This window comes from Micropterus salmoides, unplaced genomic scaffold (assembly GCF_014851395.1).
Source record: "Micropterus salmoides isolate LMB-PRFRI ecotype aquatic unplaced genomic scaffold, ASM1485139v1 Ms_hic_scaffold_4, whole genome shotgun sequence".
In the NCBI taxonomy this organism is placed as follows: domain Eukaryota; kingdom Metazoa; phylum Chordata; class Actinopteri; order Centrarchiformes; family Centrarchidae; genus Micropterus; species Micropterus salmoides.
The window spans coordinates 38,766,176-38,788,202 of NW_024043372.1; the positions used below are offsets into that span (position 1 = coordinate 38,766,176).

The window sequence follows — 22,027 nt, forward strand, 5'->3', positions numbered from 1 at the left end:
ATGAAGCTAGTTAAGATACATCCACACTACTATGTTTTTGTTTTAAAGCCCCCTTCCAGTGTATTTTGACATTTCTATGATATTTCAGATTTTTCTGAGTCATTTCCTCGCAGTGTTGATTACTCACAGTTGTAGTTAGCCAGGTGTAGTTAGCTATCCTAGTTATTGCAGTAAGTTAGCTAACAGAGGGTCTATATTGTATTGTTTAGTTTCCTCCTCTTGGTTTAGAGTGCTGTTTATTTTCATAATGGCTGTGTGTGTGCTGTGTTTGTAATCAGTGGTTAGACGTATTGGGCTGCAGAACAGATGACAGAAAACTCTCACCTTCCACAGTCTTATATATAGTCTGCAACACTCATTTTACTGACAGCCGTTGAGGAGCGACGCCATCAGCGTTGCTGAAACGGTGAGTTGTGCACTGTGAAATGTTTCAGATGATTTATTCACATAACAAAGTAAAAACGTTTATTAATTAATATGACATTAATTAACATGTTGACTGTGTGTGAGTATATTACATCCTAATAATTCATTCATTAATTTACATTCATGAGGCAGGTTTGAATTCAGCCATGGGCTCTGTGTGGAGTTTGCGTGTTCTTCCTGTGTTCATGTTTCAGTGCATAATGTGATATTTCTAAATGTGTATTGAGTTTTGTTGATGTGTAATTAGTTTTATGAAGGGAGCAAGAGGCAAATAAGTGACAAGAGCCGCTGCACAATCATAGGTCGTAGCTGACGATGAAAACTTACATACTGTATCAAAACGTTTGATAAATTTTCAATAATGAGCATTGGCACCCCAAGTGTGTGGCTTCTCTGCTTGTTTTTGTCAACTAGCAGCTCATTAATATGGAGGTCCTGAGCGCTCAACGCACTGAAACTTAAGAAGACACATTATACATACATATTATCTAACACCTCTCAGACTGAACATCAGCAGAGAAGGAGCATTATAAGCTTCATACAGGATGATCTTATGGCAGGGCTGATGATTGTTCCATTTAGGTCAGCTTTTGTTACAATTACATTTTCTTCTTTACAGAAAGGAAGGACCTGAATCTGTGGAGGCCAGCCATTATTAAACATCTGTACTCAACTGCAGCTTCTTCCACTGTTATTGAGATGTGATGGTAAACCACGTTTGAACATCCATGAACACAGCACGCTGAAACCAGTTACGACATCCCTTGTACAGTTTGTGCTTAAAAATGACTAGTGGTCCAGTCTTGTGCTGGTTGGTGCTTGGTTTAATTTGATTTCAGTGCCTCCACAAATATAATATTGTCTAGGTAAATTTCCCAGATTGTGCAAAGAATTAGAATAATTGGAAATGCATCACAGTAACACATTTGCACTGAAGTAAATCACAGCTAATTCTGTAGAGTAAAAATTCTGTTTTGAAACAGCCATTTTGGACATTAAGAGTAAAAACACATGAACGAGACATTTTACAAATTACAAAAAAACATTACTAGCTTCAAGAAGATATAATTTATAATTTATTTTTTTGCAGGGCTTTTTTACGGGGCTGGAATAGTTTTAGCTTGGTGTACCTTATTAACAGAAACTAGTATTTAATATCCATGGATATTCTGTGCAATCAAAAGCTAATGGCACTTTTTAGTCACAAGGTGGCAGCGTTGACTCAACACTTCACAACACAACACACTACAAGAAACATTTGGTCTTACAAATGTCATATATGTTGTCTTTACTTCTGTTTTTTTTCATACATGTACACTGCATGATCTGCCTTTTCTACAGATTTCTCCTTATAGTTCTACATTTCAACCACGATGGTAGCTGGGAGGTTGCCGTGATTGTGTATTATTTTGTAAACATGTTTTTACTTTCCCCAGCAACGGTTTAACACAGGACATAAATGTGAAATCTGCACATATTTGTTTACCAATATATATATTGGTAAACAAATATTTTTCAGCCATGAGGTGTGACTTTTGTTGTTCTCAACATTGCAAGATAGTATTTTGTTTTGTCACTGTACTCAGTTAAAACAATGATCTGTATATATTTTCATGTGGAGCCAGTAGATGTTAATTAAAATATTTTCTATTAATAAAATCTTGAGAATTGTACAGCTTTGGTTTGCTCTTGAGTCTTTTCTAGTTGAAGCTTATAGTTAGAGCTGGCTCAGGTGAGTCCTGAACCATGCCTTAGTTATGCTGCTATAGGCCTAGACTGCCGGGGGATTTCCCATGATGCACTGAGCTCCTCTCTCCTCTACTTTCTCTCCCTCTGTATGCAACCTCATCCCATTATTGCATGTTACTAACTCAACTTCTCCCCTTTCTGGTAGTCTTGTGCTTTCTCGTCCCTCTCCTCTCTCCTCCTATCACTTCCTGCAGATGTTTCTGGCTCTGGAGCCGTGGAGTCGGGATCAGATAATCTTTTCAAACAGACGGCCACTACAGAAGCACACTGACACATACACTCACCCGCTGAACTGTTTAATAAACCAATTAATGTCAAGTATAGGGAGACGCAGCCCACATAGATGATGACGACAGGACGCAAGTCTGTCATGTAAAGTCCTTTAGTGCGGTCACAGAATTGCAGTGTGAAACCAAACCAAAACTAACTGAATGTATGAAAATGTTTCAAAACATGAACTTTGGTTCGGACCTTGGTGAAGACTTCACTCAGGTGTGAAAGCCCCAGTGTGAAGTCTTACTTTTAGCTCGGTTGTTGTCAACACAAACTCCTGACAGAAATATCTGTCACTTAGCTGTTAAAAGCTCTACTATGCTCACCAGCTAGTTTCTATTTGCTGCTGGAAACCAAATGACTGAACGCTGAATGATGCTGAAAGGTTCTGTAGAGCTGAGGGACACTGCGAGGTTGTGTGATAATTCTGTTTGACACTACAAGCAAAACCTTTCACTTTACACATAGTTATTTGTAACTTACCAGTCATCTAGAAGCAATCATTTTCTTCATTAGACAGGATTCTGGTGCAGGAAGGATTAAAAAAACAAGAACCATGAGGCCTGAGCATTAGCTGAGTTTGTGATTGATCATATCTGTGTTTAGTCCATAATACAAAACTTTATGTGGCCCATTCAGAACACCGGCAGATTGCATTCTCATGAACCCCAGCAGAAAGACTCTCCTCTCAACAGTCTGACTGTTGCATTAAACAACAATGACTAAATATTGAAGTTGGGATAGCCTACAGTCAGCTTGGAGCTCCTCCCTGTTCCTACAGGCTGCAACATCAGCAGTTTCACCCTGAACACTATTCTTAAAAGGGCATGTTATCGAGACTTGGCTTAAACCCCGTCTGCGACAACTTTGAAAGGTTTATGAGATAGAAGAAACCCAGATGGTTTTCTCCCCCTCGTCCCGCAGTGATAATTAATTCTGCCAGACATCTCTCTGTGCAGTGCTGTGGAGAAAAAAGTTAAGCAGTAACCAACATTGTGCTTATGCTTGTGCCCGAGTACCCCTAATCAATTATGAAAATCCGGCATACTCTTGCTTGACATCTTTATGGCATGTTACACTAAGCGTGCAGTCACAAAAACAATGTTTCGGAGGCCATGCCATTGGGTGGCCCGGCTGATCTGTCTTTATCTACCAATTGTCCCTTTAAACTGTCTCAAACAGGATTCACCTACCTTGGGATAAAAGTTTCACCAAACTTGAAGGTGCTATGGAAGCTCAACTTCTCTCGAATAGCAACTAAAATAAAGAAGGACTTAGATAGATGGCACAATCTCCCTCTATCACTTATGGGGCACATCAGCTTAATCAAAATGAATGTATTCCCCTGGTTATTATATCCTTTACAAATGCTACCCTTGTGGATCTCCAAGAAGGCCTTTTCATTCTCGGCCTCCCCTCAAGGGAGGTGACTCTAACCCATTTACAGTTTATGGATCAACAATAACCACCTACATTATGGTATAGAGAAATATTCAGGGCCCTCCCCCATGAAAGACTCAGTGCAGTTGCGAAAGGTAATTAGGGGTCTTTCAGAGAGAGATCTGATGGCGGCCCTCTCATTGCTGACGTATTGCGGTAAGCGTGTCGACTCATTTCCGTTTCCGGTGCTTGTGTGTTGGTACCGTGTTGTGCTGCTCTCGCTAAGTAACAGTTACATTTGTTAGATTACAGCAGCCAACTGTCCGCTAAACACTTATTCTTTACAGTAATTTTGCCTAAGCACTCACATTTCTTTCCATCTTTTAGTGACTGCTGTTCAATCTCATAGTTGTTCTAAAGTTTTGGTAGCTGACGCTACAGTACTTTAGCTTAGCCGTTAGCGAATTTAGCTTAGCAGCTAGCGATGGCTTCTCCTTCTCCCTTTCTCTCTCCTACTTTCTCCTGCTCGGTGTGTCAGATGTTCAGTTACTCCTCTGCCTCCTTTAGCGGTAATGGTACGTGTAATAAGTGTAGTTTATTTTTAGACATGGAGGCGAGGCTCAGTGATTTAGAAGTCCGGCTCCGCACCTTGGTAGATCAGTCTTTAGCTACTGTAGCTAGCCAGTCCCCGGTAGTCGGTGCGGAACGGCCTGAGTTAGCCTCTGGTAGCCGTCCCCGGCATCCCCTGTGCAGCCAGGAAAGGGGGGGGCTGGGTGACTGTCCGAAGGAGGAATAGTCGTAAGCATTCAAAGTCCACGGGGCACCATCAACCTGTTCACGTTTCTAACAGATTTTCCCCACTCAGCGACACACCCGCTGAGAAACCAACTCTGATCAGTGGCAGCTCCATTTTGAGAAACGTGAAGTTAGCGAAGCCAGCGGCCATAGTTAAGTGCATCCCTGGGGCCAGAGCGGGCGACATTGAGTCTTATTTTAAACTGCTGGCTAAGGATAAACGTAAATACAGTAAGATTGTTATTCACGTCGGCGGTAATGACTCCCGGTTACGCCAATCGGAGGTCACTAAGATTAATGTTGAGTAGGTGTGTACATATGCAAAAACAATGTCGGACACCGTAGTTTTCTCTGGACCCCTGCCAAATCTGACCAGTGTTGACATGTATAGCCGCATGTCGTCATTCGCTGGTTGTCGAGGTGGTGTCCAGCAAACGATGTGGGCTTTGTTGATCATTGGCAGACTTTCTGGGGAAGACCTGGTCTGATCCGGAGAGACGGCATCCATCCCACTTGGGAAGGAGCAGCTCTTATTTCTAGAAATCTGGCCAAGTTTATTAGTGGACCAAATCCATGACAACCCAGAGTTGAGACCAGGAGGCAGAGTCGCAGTCTAACACACTTCTCTGCCCTTCTTTTTCAGCAGTTACCCACCCAAAACCCTACGCATAGTCGCAGTCTAACACACTTCTCTGCTCCTCCATTTCAGGAGTTACTTAGTGAAAATCCTATAGTGACCGTGTCTGTCCCCCGACCATCGAAATTATTTAAAAAGGTAAACAGAAGAGGAGCTGTGCATAAAAACCCCATAAAAATTAAAACCACAAGAGAAATAGTGCAAATGAATAGGAGAGTAAAATGTGGACTCTTAAACATCAGATCTCTCTCTTCTAAAGGTGTACTAGTAAATGAACTAATATCAGATTATGATATTGATTTATTTTGTCTTACTGAAACCTGGCTGTGTGATGGAGAATATGTTAGCCTAAATGAATCCACCCCTCCCAGTCATATTAATACTCATATTCCTCGAGGCACAGGCCGAAGAGGTGGAGTTGCAGCTATCTTCGACTCTAGCCTACTAATCAGCTCTAAACCTAAACTAAACTATAACTCATTTGAAAACCTTGTTCTTAGTCTTTCGCACCCAAGTTGGAAATCACTGCAACCAATTCTCTTCGTTATAGTGTACCTGGCCCGTATTCTGAATTCTTATCTGAATTTGCAGAGTTTTTGTCAACTTTAGTCCTTAAAACGGACAAAGTTATTATTGTAGGGGATTTTAATATTCATGTGGACGTTGAGAATGACAGCTTTAGTACTGCGTTTATCTCTCTGTTAGATTCCATTGGCTTCTCTCAGAGTGTTCATGAACCGACTCACTGTTTTAACCACACCCTCGACCTTGTTTTGGTGTATGGTATTGAAATTGAACATTTAGTGGTGTTCCCACAGAATCCCTGTTTATCCGACCACTGTTTGATAACTTTTGAGTTTGTATTGCTGAACTACACGCCATTGGCCAAAAATTTCTATACAAGATGTCTGTCTGATAGTGCTGTAGCTAAATTTAAGGATGCGATTCCATCAGCTCTAAATACATTATCTAGTCACAAAATAACAGAGGACTCCTATGCTAATTTCAGTCCCTCCCAAATCGATCATCTTGTTGATAAAGCTGCAGGCTCGCTGCGAATGACACTGGACTCTGTAGCCCCTCTAAACAAGAAAATACTAAAACAAAGACGGTTAGCTCCATGGTATAATACTGAAACTCGCAAATTAAAGCAAATATCGCGGAAACTTGAGAGGAATTGGCGTTCCACCAAACTGGAAAATTCTCGTTTAATTTGGCAAGATAGTCTTAAAACTTATAGGAAGGCCCTCCGTAATGCCAGAGCAGCGTGCTACTCGTCATTAATAGAGGAAAATAGGAACAACCCTAAGTTTCTTTTCAGCACTGTAGCCAGGCTGACAGAGAGTCACAGCTCTATTGAGCCAAGTATTCCCATAGCTCTCAGTAGTTACGACTTCATGAGCTTCTTTAATGATAAAATTCTAGCTATTAGAGACAAAATTGGCACCGACTTATCTCTTAACTCAGGAACCTTAGAAACAGCTGTAGAACCAGATACATGTTTAGACTGTTTTGCTTCACTCAATCTTTACCAACTAACTTCAATAATTTCTTCATCTAAACCATCAACCTGCCTCTTAGACCCCATCCCGACTAGGCTGCTTAAAGATGTTTTACCCTTAGTCAGCACCTCTATACTAGATATGATCAATCTATCTCTATCAACAGGCTATGTACCACAGTACTTTAAAGTGGCTGTAATTAAACCTCTTCTGAAAAAGCCCAAACTTGATCCAGATGTTTTAGCCAACTATAGACTATATCTAACCTTCCATTTCTCTCTAAGGTTCTGGAGAAAGCAGTTGCTAAACAGCTGTGTGACTTTCTACAGAGCAATAGTTTATTTGAGGATTTTCAGTCAGGATTTAGAGCTCATCATAGCACAGAGACAGCACTGGTGAAAATTACTAACGACCTCCTTATTGCATCAGACAAAGGACTTGTCTCTGTACTGGTTTTATTAGATCTTAGTGCTGCATTTGATACCATTGACCATCAGATCCTATTGCAGAGACTGGAATATTTCATTGGCATTAAAGGAACCGCTCTAAGCTGGTTTAAGTCCTATTTATCAGATCGATTTCAGTTTGTACATGTTAACGATAAGTCCTCCATGCATGCCAAAGTTAGTCATGGAGTTCCTCAAGGATCTGTCCTCGGACCAATCCTCTTCACTTTATATATGCTTCCTTTAGGCAATATTATCAGGAAACATTCCATAAACTTTCATTGTTATGCAGATGATACTCAGTTATATCTATCGATCAAGCCAGATGAAACTCATCAGTTAGCTAAACTTCAAATGTGCCTTCAGGATGTTAAAACTTGGATGACCTGTAATTTTCTAATGTTAAACTCAGATAAAACTGAAGTTATTGCTCTGGGGCCTAAGCACCTCCGTGACGCATTATCTAAAGATATAGTTTCCCTGGATGGCATCGCCCTGGCCTCCAGCACCACTGTGAGGAATCTTGGAGTTATCTTTGATCAGGACATGTCGTTTAAGTCTCACATTAAGCAAATTTCAAGGACCGCCTTTTTCCACCTACGTAATATTGCGAAAATCAGGAACATCCTGTCTAAAAATGATGCAGAAAAACTAGTCCATGCATTTGTTACTTCTAGGCTGGATTACTGCAATTCCTTATTATCAGGCTGCTCGAAAAAGTCCATTAAGACTCTTCAGCTGATCCAGAATGCTGCAGCACGTGTTCTGACAGGAACCAGGAAAAGAGATCACATTTCTCCTGTTTTAGCATCTTTGCATTGGCTTCCAGTAAAATCCAGAATAGAATTTAAAAACCTAAGCAACCTTATCCCATTATTACATGTTACTAACACAACCTCTCCCCTTTCTGGTAGTCTTGTGCTTTCTCGTCCCTCTCCTCTCTCCTCCTATCACTTCCTGCAGGTTTTCTGGCTCTGGAGCTGTGGAGTCTGGATCTGTGGCTGCGGGTCACCTGCTGCCCCCGTGTTCCTGCTCGACACCCTCTGCTGCAACGACTATTGTTACTAGTTCTATTGTTATTATTATTCATTTAGTCCATAGCAACCTTTACTGTCTGTACCCCTCTGTGTGTATATTGTGTAGGCTGCTCTCTCTCTCTCTCTCTCTCTCTCTCCCCCCTTCACCCCAACCAGTCGAGGCAGATGGCCGCCCACCCTGAACCATGGTTCTGCTCGAGGTTTCTGCCTCTTAAAAGGAATTTTTTCCTTGCCTCTGTCGCCTAGTGCTTGCTCTTGGTGGGAACTGTTGGGCTTCTGTAAATAGCATCATAGAGTACGGTCTAGACCTGCTCTTTTATGAAAAGCGCTGTGAGATAACTGTTGTTGTGATTTGGCGCTATATAAATAAAATTGAATTGAATTGAATTGAATATGTTGGCTCCTCTGCTTAACTACCTACCTGAGGATTTGACTCGGCTAGTGATGAGGGGCCAGCTCTCCCTAAAATGGCTACGCCCATCTCGGTTAAACCAATAAGTACCCTTCTCTGTAATATGGTTCTCAAATACTGTCATTTTAAAAATTATTATTATTATTATTATTTTTTAATTATTATTATAATTTTTTATTTTTATTTTAACTCCGCTCGATGTATCACTGCTTATTCTCGTAGAACACTGGCACTGTTATGATTACTTCTACACTACTGGACAATATGTGTATATACAGAGCAACATGGAGAGAGGCTCCTGTATGCACTAGGGAGGCGAAGGGGGGACAGTGTACGGGGACATTTTCCTGCTAAGAATAGATGGATGGCAATTCTGTGTATGTGTATGTATACATTTGTGTGTGTATATATATATATATATATATATATTATTTTTTTTTCTCTTTATTGTCTTTTTTTTATCTCTGTTGCTGACATGATGGCAAATGTATTACTTGTGTTTCTGTTGGAAACCAAAAACATTTGTTATAAAAAAACAATGTTTCCATCTCCTGTTCTTTATTTTGCGTCTGGGCTGAAGTTGTAATAAAGATGACCTTTTGTGTCCTCCCTTCCAGTCTTTTCTTGGAGTTGGGCCTCACTAGACTACAATCACTGCCTTATTTGCTCTGTTAGATGTTATAGCTGTTATACATCAAACTCCATGTTTCTTTTCCCGACAAAACCTTTTTTTCTTAACTTTTGTCTATCATCACTTTTCCTCAGAATTTTCCTCAGAATACTTTCAGGAAAGTGCTAACAATTAAGCTATCACTAGCAGAAAAATTGACAGCAGTGTTGACAGCAACAATAAATCCCCCTGTCTTTCTCCCTGTATCTGTCTACATGTCACCCCCTGCCCCCATGTGAACAGTAGGCCTACTGTGTTTATGGCTGTGACTGAATAACAACAGTGCTTGGGGGGTCAACATTAGATGGCCTATTGTATCACAGGGCCACCATGGTTTGTGCACCAGGCCACACATGTCATGGTGGTTGTTTTGTTTGGAGAGTCACATCTCCACGTCTCCACTGCTCTAGTGTCCAGTGGCAGCGTGCTTTATATTGTGTTGGCTGCCTCCCTCCCCTCTCTCTCCCCTTCCACCCCCAACCGGTGGAGGCAGATGGCCGCCCACCCTGAGCCATGGTTCTGCTCGAGGTTTCTGCCTCTTAAAAGGAAGTTTTTCCTTGCCTCTGTCGCCTAGTGCTGCTCTTGGTGGGAACTGTTGGGCTTCTGTAAATAGCATCATAGAGTACGGTCTAGACCTGCTCTTTTATGAAAAGCGCTGTGAGATAACTGTTGTTGTGATTTGGCGCTATATAAATAAAATTTAATTGAATTGAACATATAAATGTATGTCGATAGTGGGAGTTTCACGTTCACACTATTTATGCATTTAAAGACAAAAACAGCCAAGCCAAACTAAGTGAAACTTCATGTTGTCTCAGCCTTAGCCTGAGATTTCCTGACTACATTTTCAGGCAGTCACATATGAACAGAATAAGTGGTCTAATCCATTTTACAAATAAATAAAATTGCAGTCTTTTGATGATACTGTCTCTTCTCTCTCTATAGGCTGTCAATTCCTTAACTCAACCTACCAAACATGCACATGACATGACTGCTGAGGCAAGTCAGTATGCAGAAGTTGAGACATGTTACCACGCAATGCAAGGCACGACTCCAGAAAACAATTCTGTGCTGACGATTTAGCCACCATGATTTGCTCTGGGGACGAGGACAGGGGAGTAAAGGAGGAGAGAAGAAAAGGAAAGAAGGAAGAGAAATGAAAAGGAGTTATAATGTAAAAGAGTGTGGGAGGAGATAGTAGCAACACATATTCAGACAGCCTCAGTCTGATGGACGGCTGCTTGTTGTGACTGAAAGCATGAAATTACTCAAGTGGGCATGCTGTAAAATTAGAACTTCCTGCTGACAGGAAAAAACATTAAGTTCAGCCAGAGCTTTCTGAACTGTATCTTACAAAAAAGTGTCCACATCTTAGTCAGGTGTAGTTATCACTTTCCCCCTCTTGAACATTGAATGCATCCGTGTTTGTGGACCCAGGGGTTAGCAGTCATACCATGTATGCATATCTCTTGATGTTATTGCTTCCTGACAACTCACTGATATATACTCACCTAAAGGATTATTAGGAACACCTGTTCAATTTCTCATTAATGCAATTATGTAATCAACCAATCACATGGCAGTTGCTTCAATGCATTTAGGGGTGTGGTCCTGGTCAAGACAATCTCCTGAACTCCAAACTGAATGTCAGAATGGGAAAGAAAGGTGATTTAAGCAATTTTGAGCGTGGCATGGTTGTTGGTGCCAGGCGGGCCGGTCTGAGTATTTCACAATCTGCTCAGTTACTGGGATTTTCACGCACAACCATTTCTAGGGTTTACAAAGAATGGTGTGAAAAGGGAAAAACATCCAGTATGCGGCAGTCCTGTGGGCGAAAATGCCTTGTTGATGCTAGAGGTCAGAGGAGAATGGGCCGACTGATTCAAGCTGATAGAAGAGCAACTTTGACTGAAATAACCACTCGTTACAACCGAGGTATGCAGCAAAGCATTTGTGAAGCCACAACACGCACAACCTTGAGGCGGATGGGCTACAACAGCAGAAGACCCCACCGGGTACCACTCATCTCCACTACAAATAGGAAAAAGAGGCTACAATTTGCAAGAGCTCACCAAAATTGGACAGTTGAAGACTGGAAAAATGTTGCCTGGTCTGATGAGTCTCGATTTCTGTTGAGACATTCAGATGGTAGAGTCAGAATTTGGCGTAAACAGAATGAGAACATGGATCCATCATGCCTTGTTACCACTGTGCAGGCTGCTGGTGGTGGTGTAATGGTGTGGGGGATGTTTTCTTGGCACACTTTAGGCCCCTTAGTGCCAATGGGCATCGTTTAAATGCCACGGCCTACCTGAGCATTGTTTCTGACCATGTCCATCCCTTTATGGCCACCATGTACCCATCCTCTGATGGCTACTTCCAGCAGGATAATGCACCATGTCACAAAGCTCCAATCATTTCAAATTGGTTTCTTGAACATGACAATGAGGTCACTGTACTAAAATGGCCCCCACAGTCACCAGATCTCAACCCAATAGAGCATCTTTGGGATGTGGTGGAACGGGAGCTTCGTGCCCTGGATGTGCATCCCCAAATCTCCATCAACTGCAAGATGCTATCCATCAATATGGGCCAACATTTCTAAAGAATGCTTTCAGCACCTTGTTGAATCAATGCCACGTAGAATTAAGGCAGTTCTGAAGGTGAAAGGGGGTCAAACACAGTATTAGTATGGTGTTCCTAATAATCCTTTAGGTGAGTGTATATGCAGCAGCCATGTTAGTGCTTTAGTGGCATGCACGTACTGTATTAGCCCTGTTCACGGACGGTCTCCCATGCTGTGGATGAGAAACTCCCAGATGTTTCCCAAAGAAAAGCTCAGGGAAGCTCTGCTCTTTAGCAGAGGTGGGGAAGTTAACCAGACATACATTAGGTAACAGTTAGTCCTCACCCATACAGACCTTTCTCTTGTAAAAGTTAGACTTATTGATTTAAAACACTTCTAATGAAGTGTAAGTCTTGCTTTTGTGTGGCTTGTCCGAGTTTGTTTTCAAGTGCCCCGTATTCTTTGCCTTATTTAAAATCAAACTTTGACAACCAACACAAAGGTTATATTTATACATTATTATACGTGTTTTCACATAATATTTTTTTACAAGCAGACTTGAAGGCTAACTGGTTGTCTGTCTGGTAAAGCCATTTCTGTTAATTTCGCACCGTGTACAGCACACCTGGACACGGTTTCCTACATGAAGCTAAGACTTAATAGTGCAGTTTAATGTCAGAAACATGCATCAGTGTTTCAGACCTTTACATCTGTCAGATTGCCTTATGTCACATTATGTGTTTGTAATTATTGTGACATGTTGGTTGTTGGGACTTCTCCTTCAGGTTTTGGCTTTTGGTCCTGCTTCTGACAGAAACAGCAATGTGACTCAACTTAGCTCACACCACTTACACACAACAAATACATGTCCCTAGGTGGCTTCTGCCTGTGTCTGTGGGTGAGCCAACTTCTAATAAGCCTTTGTAGCTGCAGCTCTAGAGCAGCAACTTGTGAGAAAAAGGCCTGCAATTATGTAAAGCGCCTAAACACACTGCTAAGCCCGACAGCTAAAAATGAACACACTGGCCACCCTCCTGCCTGGAGAAGCAAAGCCTAGACTTCAGGGTGCCTAACCAATCATCAAACAGCTTCTGTCCACCACACAATAACTGTCACAACATGTGTGTTTGTCCAGTGTTCCCTGAAAACAACAGAAATAATAATCATTTATTTTTGACGCGGCATAAATTAAGGATTGGGAGCCTCAGATAGGATTAATAATTTAAGATGGATAGCCAGGCGGTAAATGAACTGCCCACCCACCTGTTGAGAGATTTTGAAGAATATTGGGCGTGAGTGAGGAAAGAATGCCCAGCAACACTTTAGGTATTTTCAGTAATTTAATGTGACCCTGGCAGCAGCAGTGGCACAGTATGAAGTATGCGGCGTCTTCTCATGCACACGGAAACAGTATCTGATATTAAATGTACCAATGGTGATACGTTATGATATTCTGAGCATTTTGTTGCTGTCGGGCATCCTGCTATACTGATTTGTGTGGATGTTCACTGGCAGCTGTTTACTACTTTATCAGTGAGTATTGTACTAGCTCTTGCTTTACTGTGGGTTTTCAGTGTTTTAAACTGTGCACTGATATATTGAGAGGTGCTGTCCAATGACAGTAAAGCAATAATATGATGATATATGCACGTTTTGCATTTCACACATCATCACAATGTTCCTTGGTACAACTGCAGTTTCAAAATAGCAACAATAAGAAGAAAACTGCACAACATTAGTAACCTGCAAATAGCACACTCATGTTTGCCTACACAAGAAGTCTATGGATCCAAGACGTTTGATTCTGTGGACCATGAATTGTTGCTGAACAAACTTAGGAATGCTGGTTTCTGTCCTAATGCTGTTAAATGGTTTACAAATTATTTTGTACATCAGATTCAGTGTGTCCATGCAGAGGGCCAAAAATCTGAGTTTCTTGAGAGATCTATAGGGGTCCATTTTGTTTTATTATGAATTTTTTCATGTTGTATATGTAGCATTTTAAAATGTTGTGTTTATGTATGGTTGCTACCTTTGCCAGATCTCTATTGTGAAAGAGATTTTTGATCCCAATAGGACTTTCTGGTAAAATAAAGGTAAAATAAAATAAAATATGTTCACACAGAAACACTGCAGCAGTGACTGAGCCAATATATCTAATGATAGTGATCTTTGTGTTGTTTGGGAAACAGGTTCTGCCAATAGAATACAGCCATTGTAGTATAAATTAGACAAACAGTAAGCATCCATGCAGGTTATGCAGAAGATGGGTTTATTTTCAGTGACGCCTGCTTGCTAAAACATTTGACCTTTCAATGTGTCATCACAGTAGCCAGTATGCTCGGTGCCGTGTGAAACGCAAACTGCCTTCCATTTTGTGTGTTTGACCAAATGTTTGCATGTGTTTGTTCTTCTGTGAGTGGTGTTTAGTGCGCCAGGGCTATTGTTGAATGTGGTAGGGTCTTATCTTCACATTATCATGGCTGAGTGGAAGCGGGGGCTGTGTGATGAATCAGGGACTCAATAATAAACTTCTTATGTAAACATTACCATTGTGTCTCATCTGTAGCATGCTAAGGCCAACAATTGCTACTTTGGACTCAAATTACAGTAACAACCATTCTCAGAGGGAAAAGGCTTCAAAACTGTTCAAAATGGTAAATGTACTATTATCATGTGAGGCAGGTGAGCTCTGGCTCTGACACAAAGCTGGAAAAGACCCGCAGAATAGTAAAAAGGACAGCAAGAATGAACTATTGGGTAACATGATGTCTATGTTTGGCATATTACAACAGTTTGTATTAATCCTAAAGTCAGCATAGAGGGGGCCCAAATACAATGTTCTGTATTTAACTTGAAATAAACCCAACACTGCTGCCAGTTACAGTTGCTCCTTTATTTTTGAAACTACAAAATCCTATTTAATTAATTAAAATAATTAATCTAATGTCATTTAATTTACCTCCAAACTTTGTTTAGTACATTTAACCAATTCTGTTACTACACCTGTCAGCACACATATTGTTAGCAAGGGCAAACATGGCAGATTTACCGGTTAAAATCTATAGTAATATAGCTTCTCATTTGTCATCAATTGCCCCTCACAAAGCCACGCCCCCTTTAGTTACTGTTGGACTGTACATGGTGCTGCCACTGTCTATAACTGCACTATCTGGAGAAATATTTTTGGATATATTTGGAAAAACAAAAAAGCTATCTCAAAAAAAGAAACATTTGCATTATGTATTTGAAGCCTTTATTCATGCTGTCAAACTGACGAGAAAAAAATAAAGAATAAATCTAAAGCCTACCAATCAGAGGAAAACAAAAAGTTATGAAAGTGAACCACCGCATCACTTGACGATTGAGACAAAGGACAACGATATTAAGAATCAGCATTGTTCCTGTAAAGTTCTCTTTTCACTATTAAAATCATTAAAAAGCAAAACTGTGTGCCTATATAATGTTACATTCAGTAGTAAGTTAGCAAGCGTTAGCTAACTAACATTACATTAGAAACAATCCACAGCCTACATTTTTCTGGATTTGTTTTAGGTTTTTGGAAATAATAAATCGTACTTCTCCTTTCAACCTCTCTGGGTAGTGACTGTCATTATTGCAATACCCCAAGAACAGCGTTTTACCATATCTTGGAAAAAGTCAGCAAAAAAAGCTTAAGAGTCAAAGGAGCACTGCCATGAAAGTGTCAGACGTCAGTTAGAGCAAATCCTATACTGCACTGTGATTGGCCAGCTTGAGTATTCGGGGCTTAGCGAAAGGGGAATTATGTCAGCTGATAAATGTCGCTCTAGTAAGTTGGAAGTAGCTGCTAACGTTAGCCTAAACTTTGATGTAATTTGACGAACCAGCTAACGTGTAGGTCATCAATGGGAAATTATGTAACGTATAGTCACACAAAATAATAGTTAGCTATTGATATGTTATTCCATCTAAGCTAGTTAGTAAGGCATGCTAACATCATGCCCTTGTGTTTTGATTATGTAAAGGTGAGAAAAAAAGCCTTCAAACAATCTGTATACTGAATATCACTCCTGTAAAGCCATGCACAATGCTGCAGCGTGTTGACAAAGCTAAAATGGGTATATATAAATGGTCAATTAAACAATCTGCCTATTACCCTCCCCAACAATCCCAACCACCTCCATACTCCATATTTTGTTATTTATATACTAGGCCGACTTTTAGCATTTACCAATGATGCTAATGGGCTTCCCAATGCCTTAAAAACGTTGTCCATATGTGATGAGCTGGGAGTGAGAACAGGTTGAATTAAAGCTGCAAGCAGCAATGTTCGGGGCCTCACACGTGTAGCGCATTGAGGTGTGAGGTGGCTGCGTTGCAGATTCTGATTCTTTTGCCGGTGTGGCTGTGAATTTGCGATATTCCTCGGATGCTGCAAGAAGGTGTTAAAGGTCACTTCCTGTGTCCCCTTTGTGGCACTACAGAGCACTTGGCACTATGACTATAACTGAATTTTATCATGTAGATGTGTTCGGGGCGGGACAGTTATCAAGCACGTAAAGTTTGGTACAGTTTCTGAGCGTGTACAGTGAATTTACGACGACTTCCTGTTTCAGGGCAAAGCATGGAACTTGGCCACGGATACGCTGTTGATGGAAAACTCACACGCTTTACAACATGACATCATCAGTGTGTAAAGTGTTTTCTGAAATAGTTTTGAAGTAGATATAGCCAATCTGTAAGAAGTGCTTCATCACAGCATAGAAGTAGTCACTTCCTGTTGCCAGCAGGTGGCGCTATGACTATGGGTAAATCTTGGCATGTACATGTGTTCAGGGCGGGAAACTTATTAAATGTGTACAATTTCGTACAGATCTGAGCATGTACAGTCAAGTTACAACAGTTTTTTACAGCATTGCATTGTCAATGTGTTAAGTGTTTTCTGGGACAGATTTGAAGTTGATATGGCCAACCTGCTAGGAGTAGTCTATCATAGCGTAAAACGTGACATTGCCAGCAGGTGGCGTTATGACTTTTAGTGAATTATGGCATATGAATGTGTTCAGGGCGGGACAGTTTCTTGGAGAATCGTTGATTTTTGACGCCACTCCACGGGCACGCTCATGGACGAAATCTCACCGTTTGTACAACTTTTAATCAGCAATGGGTTTAGACAGTGAAAATTTGAAGTCGATTGTATTAATTCTGTGGGACGAGTTTATTAAAGTATGAAGTGTGTAAATCACCATAAATTACCATTAAATCCAAAATGGCAGACTTCCTGTGTGGTGTGGGGCATTGCTCCAAGAGGCTTTTTTGTACGTCTGGATATGATACATGTACCACAGAAATTTCGTACACGTAGGTGAAGGTTTGGCCAGGGGCTGTCCTATAGGGGGCGCTACTGAGCCATTTTGCCACACCCATGTACAAAATTTTTACCCCCACCTGAATTATGTGCAAAGTTTGGTGAGTTTTTGAGCATGTTTACGCCCCCCAAAATTAGATTAATTTGAAGGGGGGAAAAAATCGCACGTTTCATGTCAGGCCCTAACTACGAAAGGTCACAACTGCAAAAAAAAGTAAGTAAGAAAACATGAAATCTTTTGAAGGCTTTTGAAGACCCTTAAATGTAATTATAATAATGACTTAACACATTAATTCAGACTTCTTGGTGTGTTCTACATGCAACACTTTCAACAGAAGTGCAACATGTTAGACCCATTTATTTTTGTAACCACAGCAGAGCTGCAGTCTAAACTCTGTATGATTCAACAACGCATGACAGAAATGGAAAAGGGAACCAGTTTTATGGATTTACATGGCACACACCCCAGACACAAATATAGTCCCTTGTACTGTAAGTAAACAGTACTGTGTACAGTGGTTATGGAATGACCTATGTATATTTGAATGACCCTGCCTTCATTAGTTGGTCAGTTTACATGTGAGTACTAATGCATGAGGCTCATCAGAAAGGAGAGAGGTGTATGAGTGAGAGCATGGGTAGGTGGGTGGGTGCAAGGGTTTCAGATGTTTTATGATGTTCTTAGTGGTGGACACAAAACAGTTATAGACAACAATAATAATAATAATATAATAATAGCGTGCAATTTTATAGCATCTTTCAGGGAACCCAATGACGCTTCATACATATGGAGGCAGACAAAACAAATAACACAGAAACAGAAAACAATAGCATAAATATTTGCTGAGGGTAACAGAATTAACTGGATCCATAGGCCTTGGTCAACATGTAGGTTTAAACCTTTCAAATCTAAAGAAAAAAGAGGCTACTCAGGCATCCTCATACTGTATCACACTGTACTAACTGTACATTGTGTAGTGTTACTATAAATAAAAAGTATTAGTCACAAATATAAGGCCATGCTGTAGCTGTAGCGTGACCTTATATTTTTGATTCCCATGAGGCACGGAACTATCAATATGGCCAATAGTTTTGCATGGAACAATTTGTGCTTTCTCCTTTCCATCAGTGTGATATTGTGCACTGTGTTGTAACCTCTGGATTTTGTTACATACAGAGCACCATTAAAGTTCAAACTCTGAGATGTCCAGTGAGCTAATGAGGAATCCTGATAAAAAATAATGAACACATTTCATAATCAAAGCAGAAGTTCAGCCTCAGCAACATGTACTTGTCTTTGCCTCCCCTGACCTCTGACCCTTGTTGTAAGGTTGTCTTGGTAAGGTTGTAGTGGATATGGCTGCAGCAGAGCTACTTACAGTACTTACAGAAGAGCACAAGTCATCCACACACAGGAGGAATGGAGGGGGGAGTAGACTCCTGCCTCTCCTCTCAGGTTTCCCTCGCCTTTCCAGGTGTCACTCACACAGAGGTAAATCCACAAGACGCAGGCAGCTCTATCACAGTGATGGACAGACGGCTCAGGAAGAAGACAGGGAAAATGGACCGACCTGTCCTTCTGGAAGCTCACCCTTCCAACCTCCCACCGTCCTCTACAGAGAGAACTGCGAGCCGTCTGACTGGCCAGATAACAGGAAAGACTAAATGAAACAGTGGAGACAGCTCAGGAGAGGAGAAACTGCTGCTCAGAGGGTTTTATAACCACCCTACAGCTCCTCCCCCACCAGTCTCTGGCTTTGGCCCTCCCTTGTTGGTATGGCAACGGCCAATCACCACTCGGCAAAGCACAAGCCGCCTCCTCCTCCTTCTCCTCCTATTCCCCCAGCCTCTGCTGTTGACAGGATTGGTGTGTCGTTATTGATGTCTGGAAGTATGTGCATATGTTGTATGTATGAATGTACTGTGTGTGCATGAATGTATGAAGCTTATATACGTTTAACTGAGGCTGGATGCATGTTCACATCTGTGTGGTTGTGCTTGCATGTGTACTTATGTGGGAAAATGTGCATGCACATGCACTGTACTAGTCTATGTGTGAGTGTGTGTCTATTTGTGTTTCCTTTATTATCAGATCTCCATCAGCTGTATATTTACACCTGATGTGATAAGAGTATTTCATTAGCACAAATTAAGTGCAATAATGTGTCATTTAAAAAACAATGAGAGCAGCTGCTAGTAGCATGAAATACATCTAGATATGTTAGAGTGAACATTATGAACATTATATTGACATTTAAGTTAAAGGTGTTTTATCACTTATATTTTGAAGCATGAGTATAACATACTATATCTGTCTTTGTGACTCACACTTTGGTGCACTTGCCAGGTCAACCTTTCATCTCCCAGACCAGATTCTGTGTGGTTCCCCTCTGCTGACAGAGCATGTCAGCAGCACAGCAACTGAACTGGGAATACAATTTATTCTTTTTGTATCTTTCACTGTGACAACTTGAGCGATTTTACGTTGTTTTGTTGCTGTGAGGTTACAGCAAAGGCTTAAAAACATGAGAACTGACAGGTAATGTACCATAAACAAAGGAATAGCAGAGGCATGTTTCGCATCAGTTTTGCATCAGACTTTTTAAGACCTTTTTTAAATATCACTTAGGATGAAATTTAATGCCAACTTCAATGCGGTATAATGGAAATCTGTATGAGTAAATTATTATGGAAAATTATTATTTAATACACTATAGCTTTTTGGAGTGTGTTTGTATAAATGAATCAAGGGGTTGAGAAAAGGGGTGTGACGATACACTTAGCTTACATACACAATTTTGGGTTCACGAGAACAAGACAAGAAGATATTTTAACGCTATTTTGATGAAATATTCAATGCTGATATAAATGGGGAGTCTGGGGGTCCTCCCCTAGAAAATTTTGAGCATTAAACACTTAATTTTCTGCACCAATTTATGGTATAATTTTCTTTATTTATATAAAGTGAAACAGAAAATGCAGGTGACTATTAGTAATCAGCAGCTTTTTTGGACAATGCACATTTCTTCTATAGTTACACTGCATTGCATGTTTTCTTATTGTGCAAATAAACCTTTCTCAAAGCATTTTCATTTGTTTTTTAAACATTTCTTGTTGCAAGCCATTTTTCAGAACATATTTAACAAATGCTTTAAAAAAATAGTGATGGAAACATGTCCCCAGCATCCCCAGTGTGCATCTGGGTGATGTAAGTTTAACGTGCGTTAGCATGTTGGCTGTTTCCATTCACATAACGTTACCCTATAACAGTGGTGCAACGCTGACAAACACATCGAAATTATTTAAAAAGGAAAACAGAAGAGGAGCTGTGCATAAAAACCTCATAAAAATTAAAACCACAAGAGCAATAGTGCAAACGAATAGGAGAGTTAAATGTGGACTCTTAAACATCAGATCTCTCTCTTCTAAAGGTGTACTAGTAAATGAACTAATATCAGATTATGATATTGATTTATTTTGTCTTACTGAAACCTGGCTGGGTGATGGAGAATATGTTAGCCTAAATGAATCCACCCCTCCCAGTCATATTAATACTCACATTCCTCGAGGCACAGGCCGAGGAGGTGGAGTTGCAGCTATCTTCGACTCTAGCCTACTAATCAGCTCTAAACCTAAACTAAATTATAACTCATTTGAAAGCCTTGTTCTTAGTCTTTCGCACCCAAGTAGCACCTGGTCCGTACTCTGAATTCTTATCTGAATTTGCAGAGTTTTTGTCAACTTTAGTCCTTAAAACGGACAAAGTTATTATTATAGGGGATTTTAATATTCATGTGGACGTTGAGAATGACAGCTTTAGTACTGCGTTTATCTCTCTGTTAGATTCCATTGGCTTTTCTCAGAGTGTTCATGAACCGACTCACTGTTTTAACCACACCCTGGACCTTGTTTTGGTGTATGGTATTGCAATTGAACATTTAGTGGTGTTCCCTCTTTGTCCGACCACTGTTTGATAACTTTTGAGTTTGTATTGCTGAACTACACGCCATTGGCCAAAATTTCTATACAAGATGTCTGTCTGAGAGTGCTATAGCTAAATTTAAGGATGCGATTCCATCAGCTCTAAATTCATTATCAAGTCACAAAGTAACGGAGGACTCCTATGCTAATTTCAGTCCCTCCCAAATCGATCATCTTGTTGATAGTGCTGCAGGCTCGCTGCGAATGACACTGGACTCTGTAGCCCCTCTAAAAAAGAAAATACTAAAACAAAGACAGTTAGCTCCATGGTATAACTGAAACTCGCAAATTAAAAGTAAATATTGCGGAAACTTGAGAGGAATTGACATTCCACCAAACTGGAAAATTCTCGTTTAATTTGGCAAGATAGTCTTAAAACTTATAGGAAGGCCCTCCATAATGCCAGAGCAGCGTACTACTCGTCATTAATAGAGAAAAATAGGAACAACCCCAGGTTTCTTTTCAGCACTGTAGCCAGGCTGACAGAGAGTCACAGCTCTATTGAGCCAAGTATTCCCATAGCTCTCAGTAGTTACGATTTCATGAGCTTCTTTAATGATAAAATTCTAACTATTAGAAACAAAATTCACCAAGACCTGCCCTCAACTGGCACCAACTTATCTCTTAACTCAGGAACCTTAGAAACAGCTGTAGAACCAGAAATATATTTAGACTGTTTTGCTTCCCTCAATCTTTACCAACTAACTTCAATAATTTCTTCATCTAAACCATCAACCTGCCTCTTAGACCCCATCCCGACTAGGTTGCTTAAAGATGTTTTACCCTTAGTCAGCACTTCTATG

At 40.6% G+C, this 22,027-nt stretch overlaps 1 protein-coding gene across 2 annotated transcripts in view; it reads right to left on the minus strand.

Moving 5' to 3' along the window:
- The window catches only part of cdk18 (cyclin dependent kinase 18), a 78,284-nt gene extending 59,363 nt beyond the window's left edge, over positions 1-18,921 (minus strand). The window contains exon 1 of one of the 2 annotated variants that reach the window (XM_038697735.1): positions 18,632-18,921. The gene's annotated coding sequence lies outside the window, so the exon portion shown is untranslated. Of the gene's footprint in view, positions 1-18,622 lie in introns of both variants that reach the window. The other variant, XM_038697734.1, reaches the window with a different exon arrangement.
- Between the last annotated feature and the right edge of the window lie 3,106 nt (positions 18,922-22,027).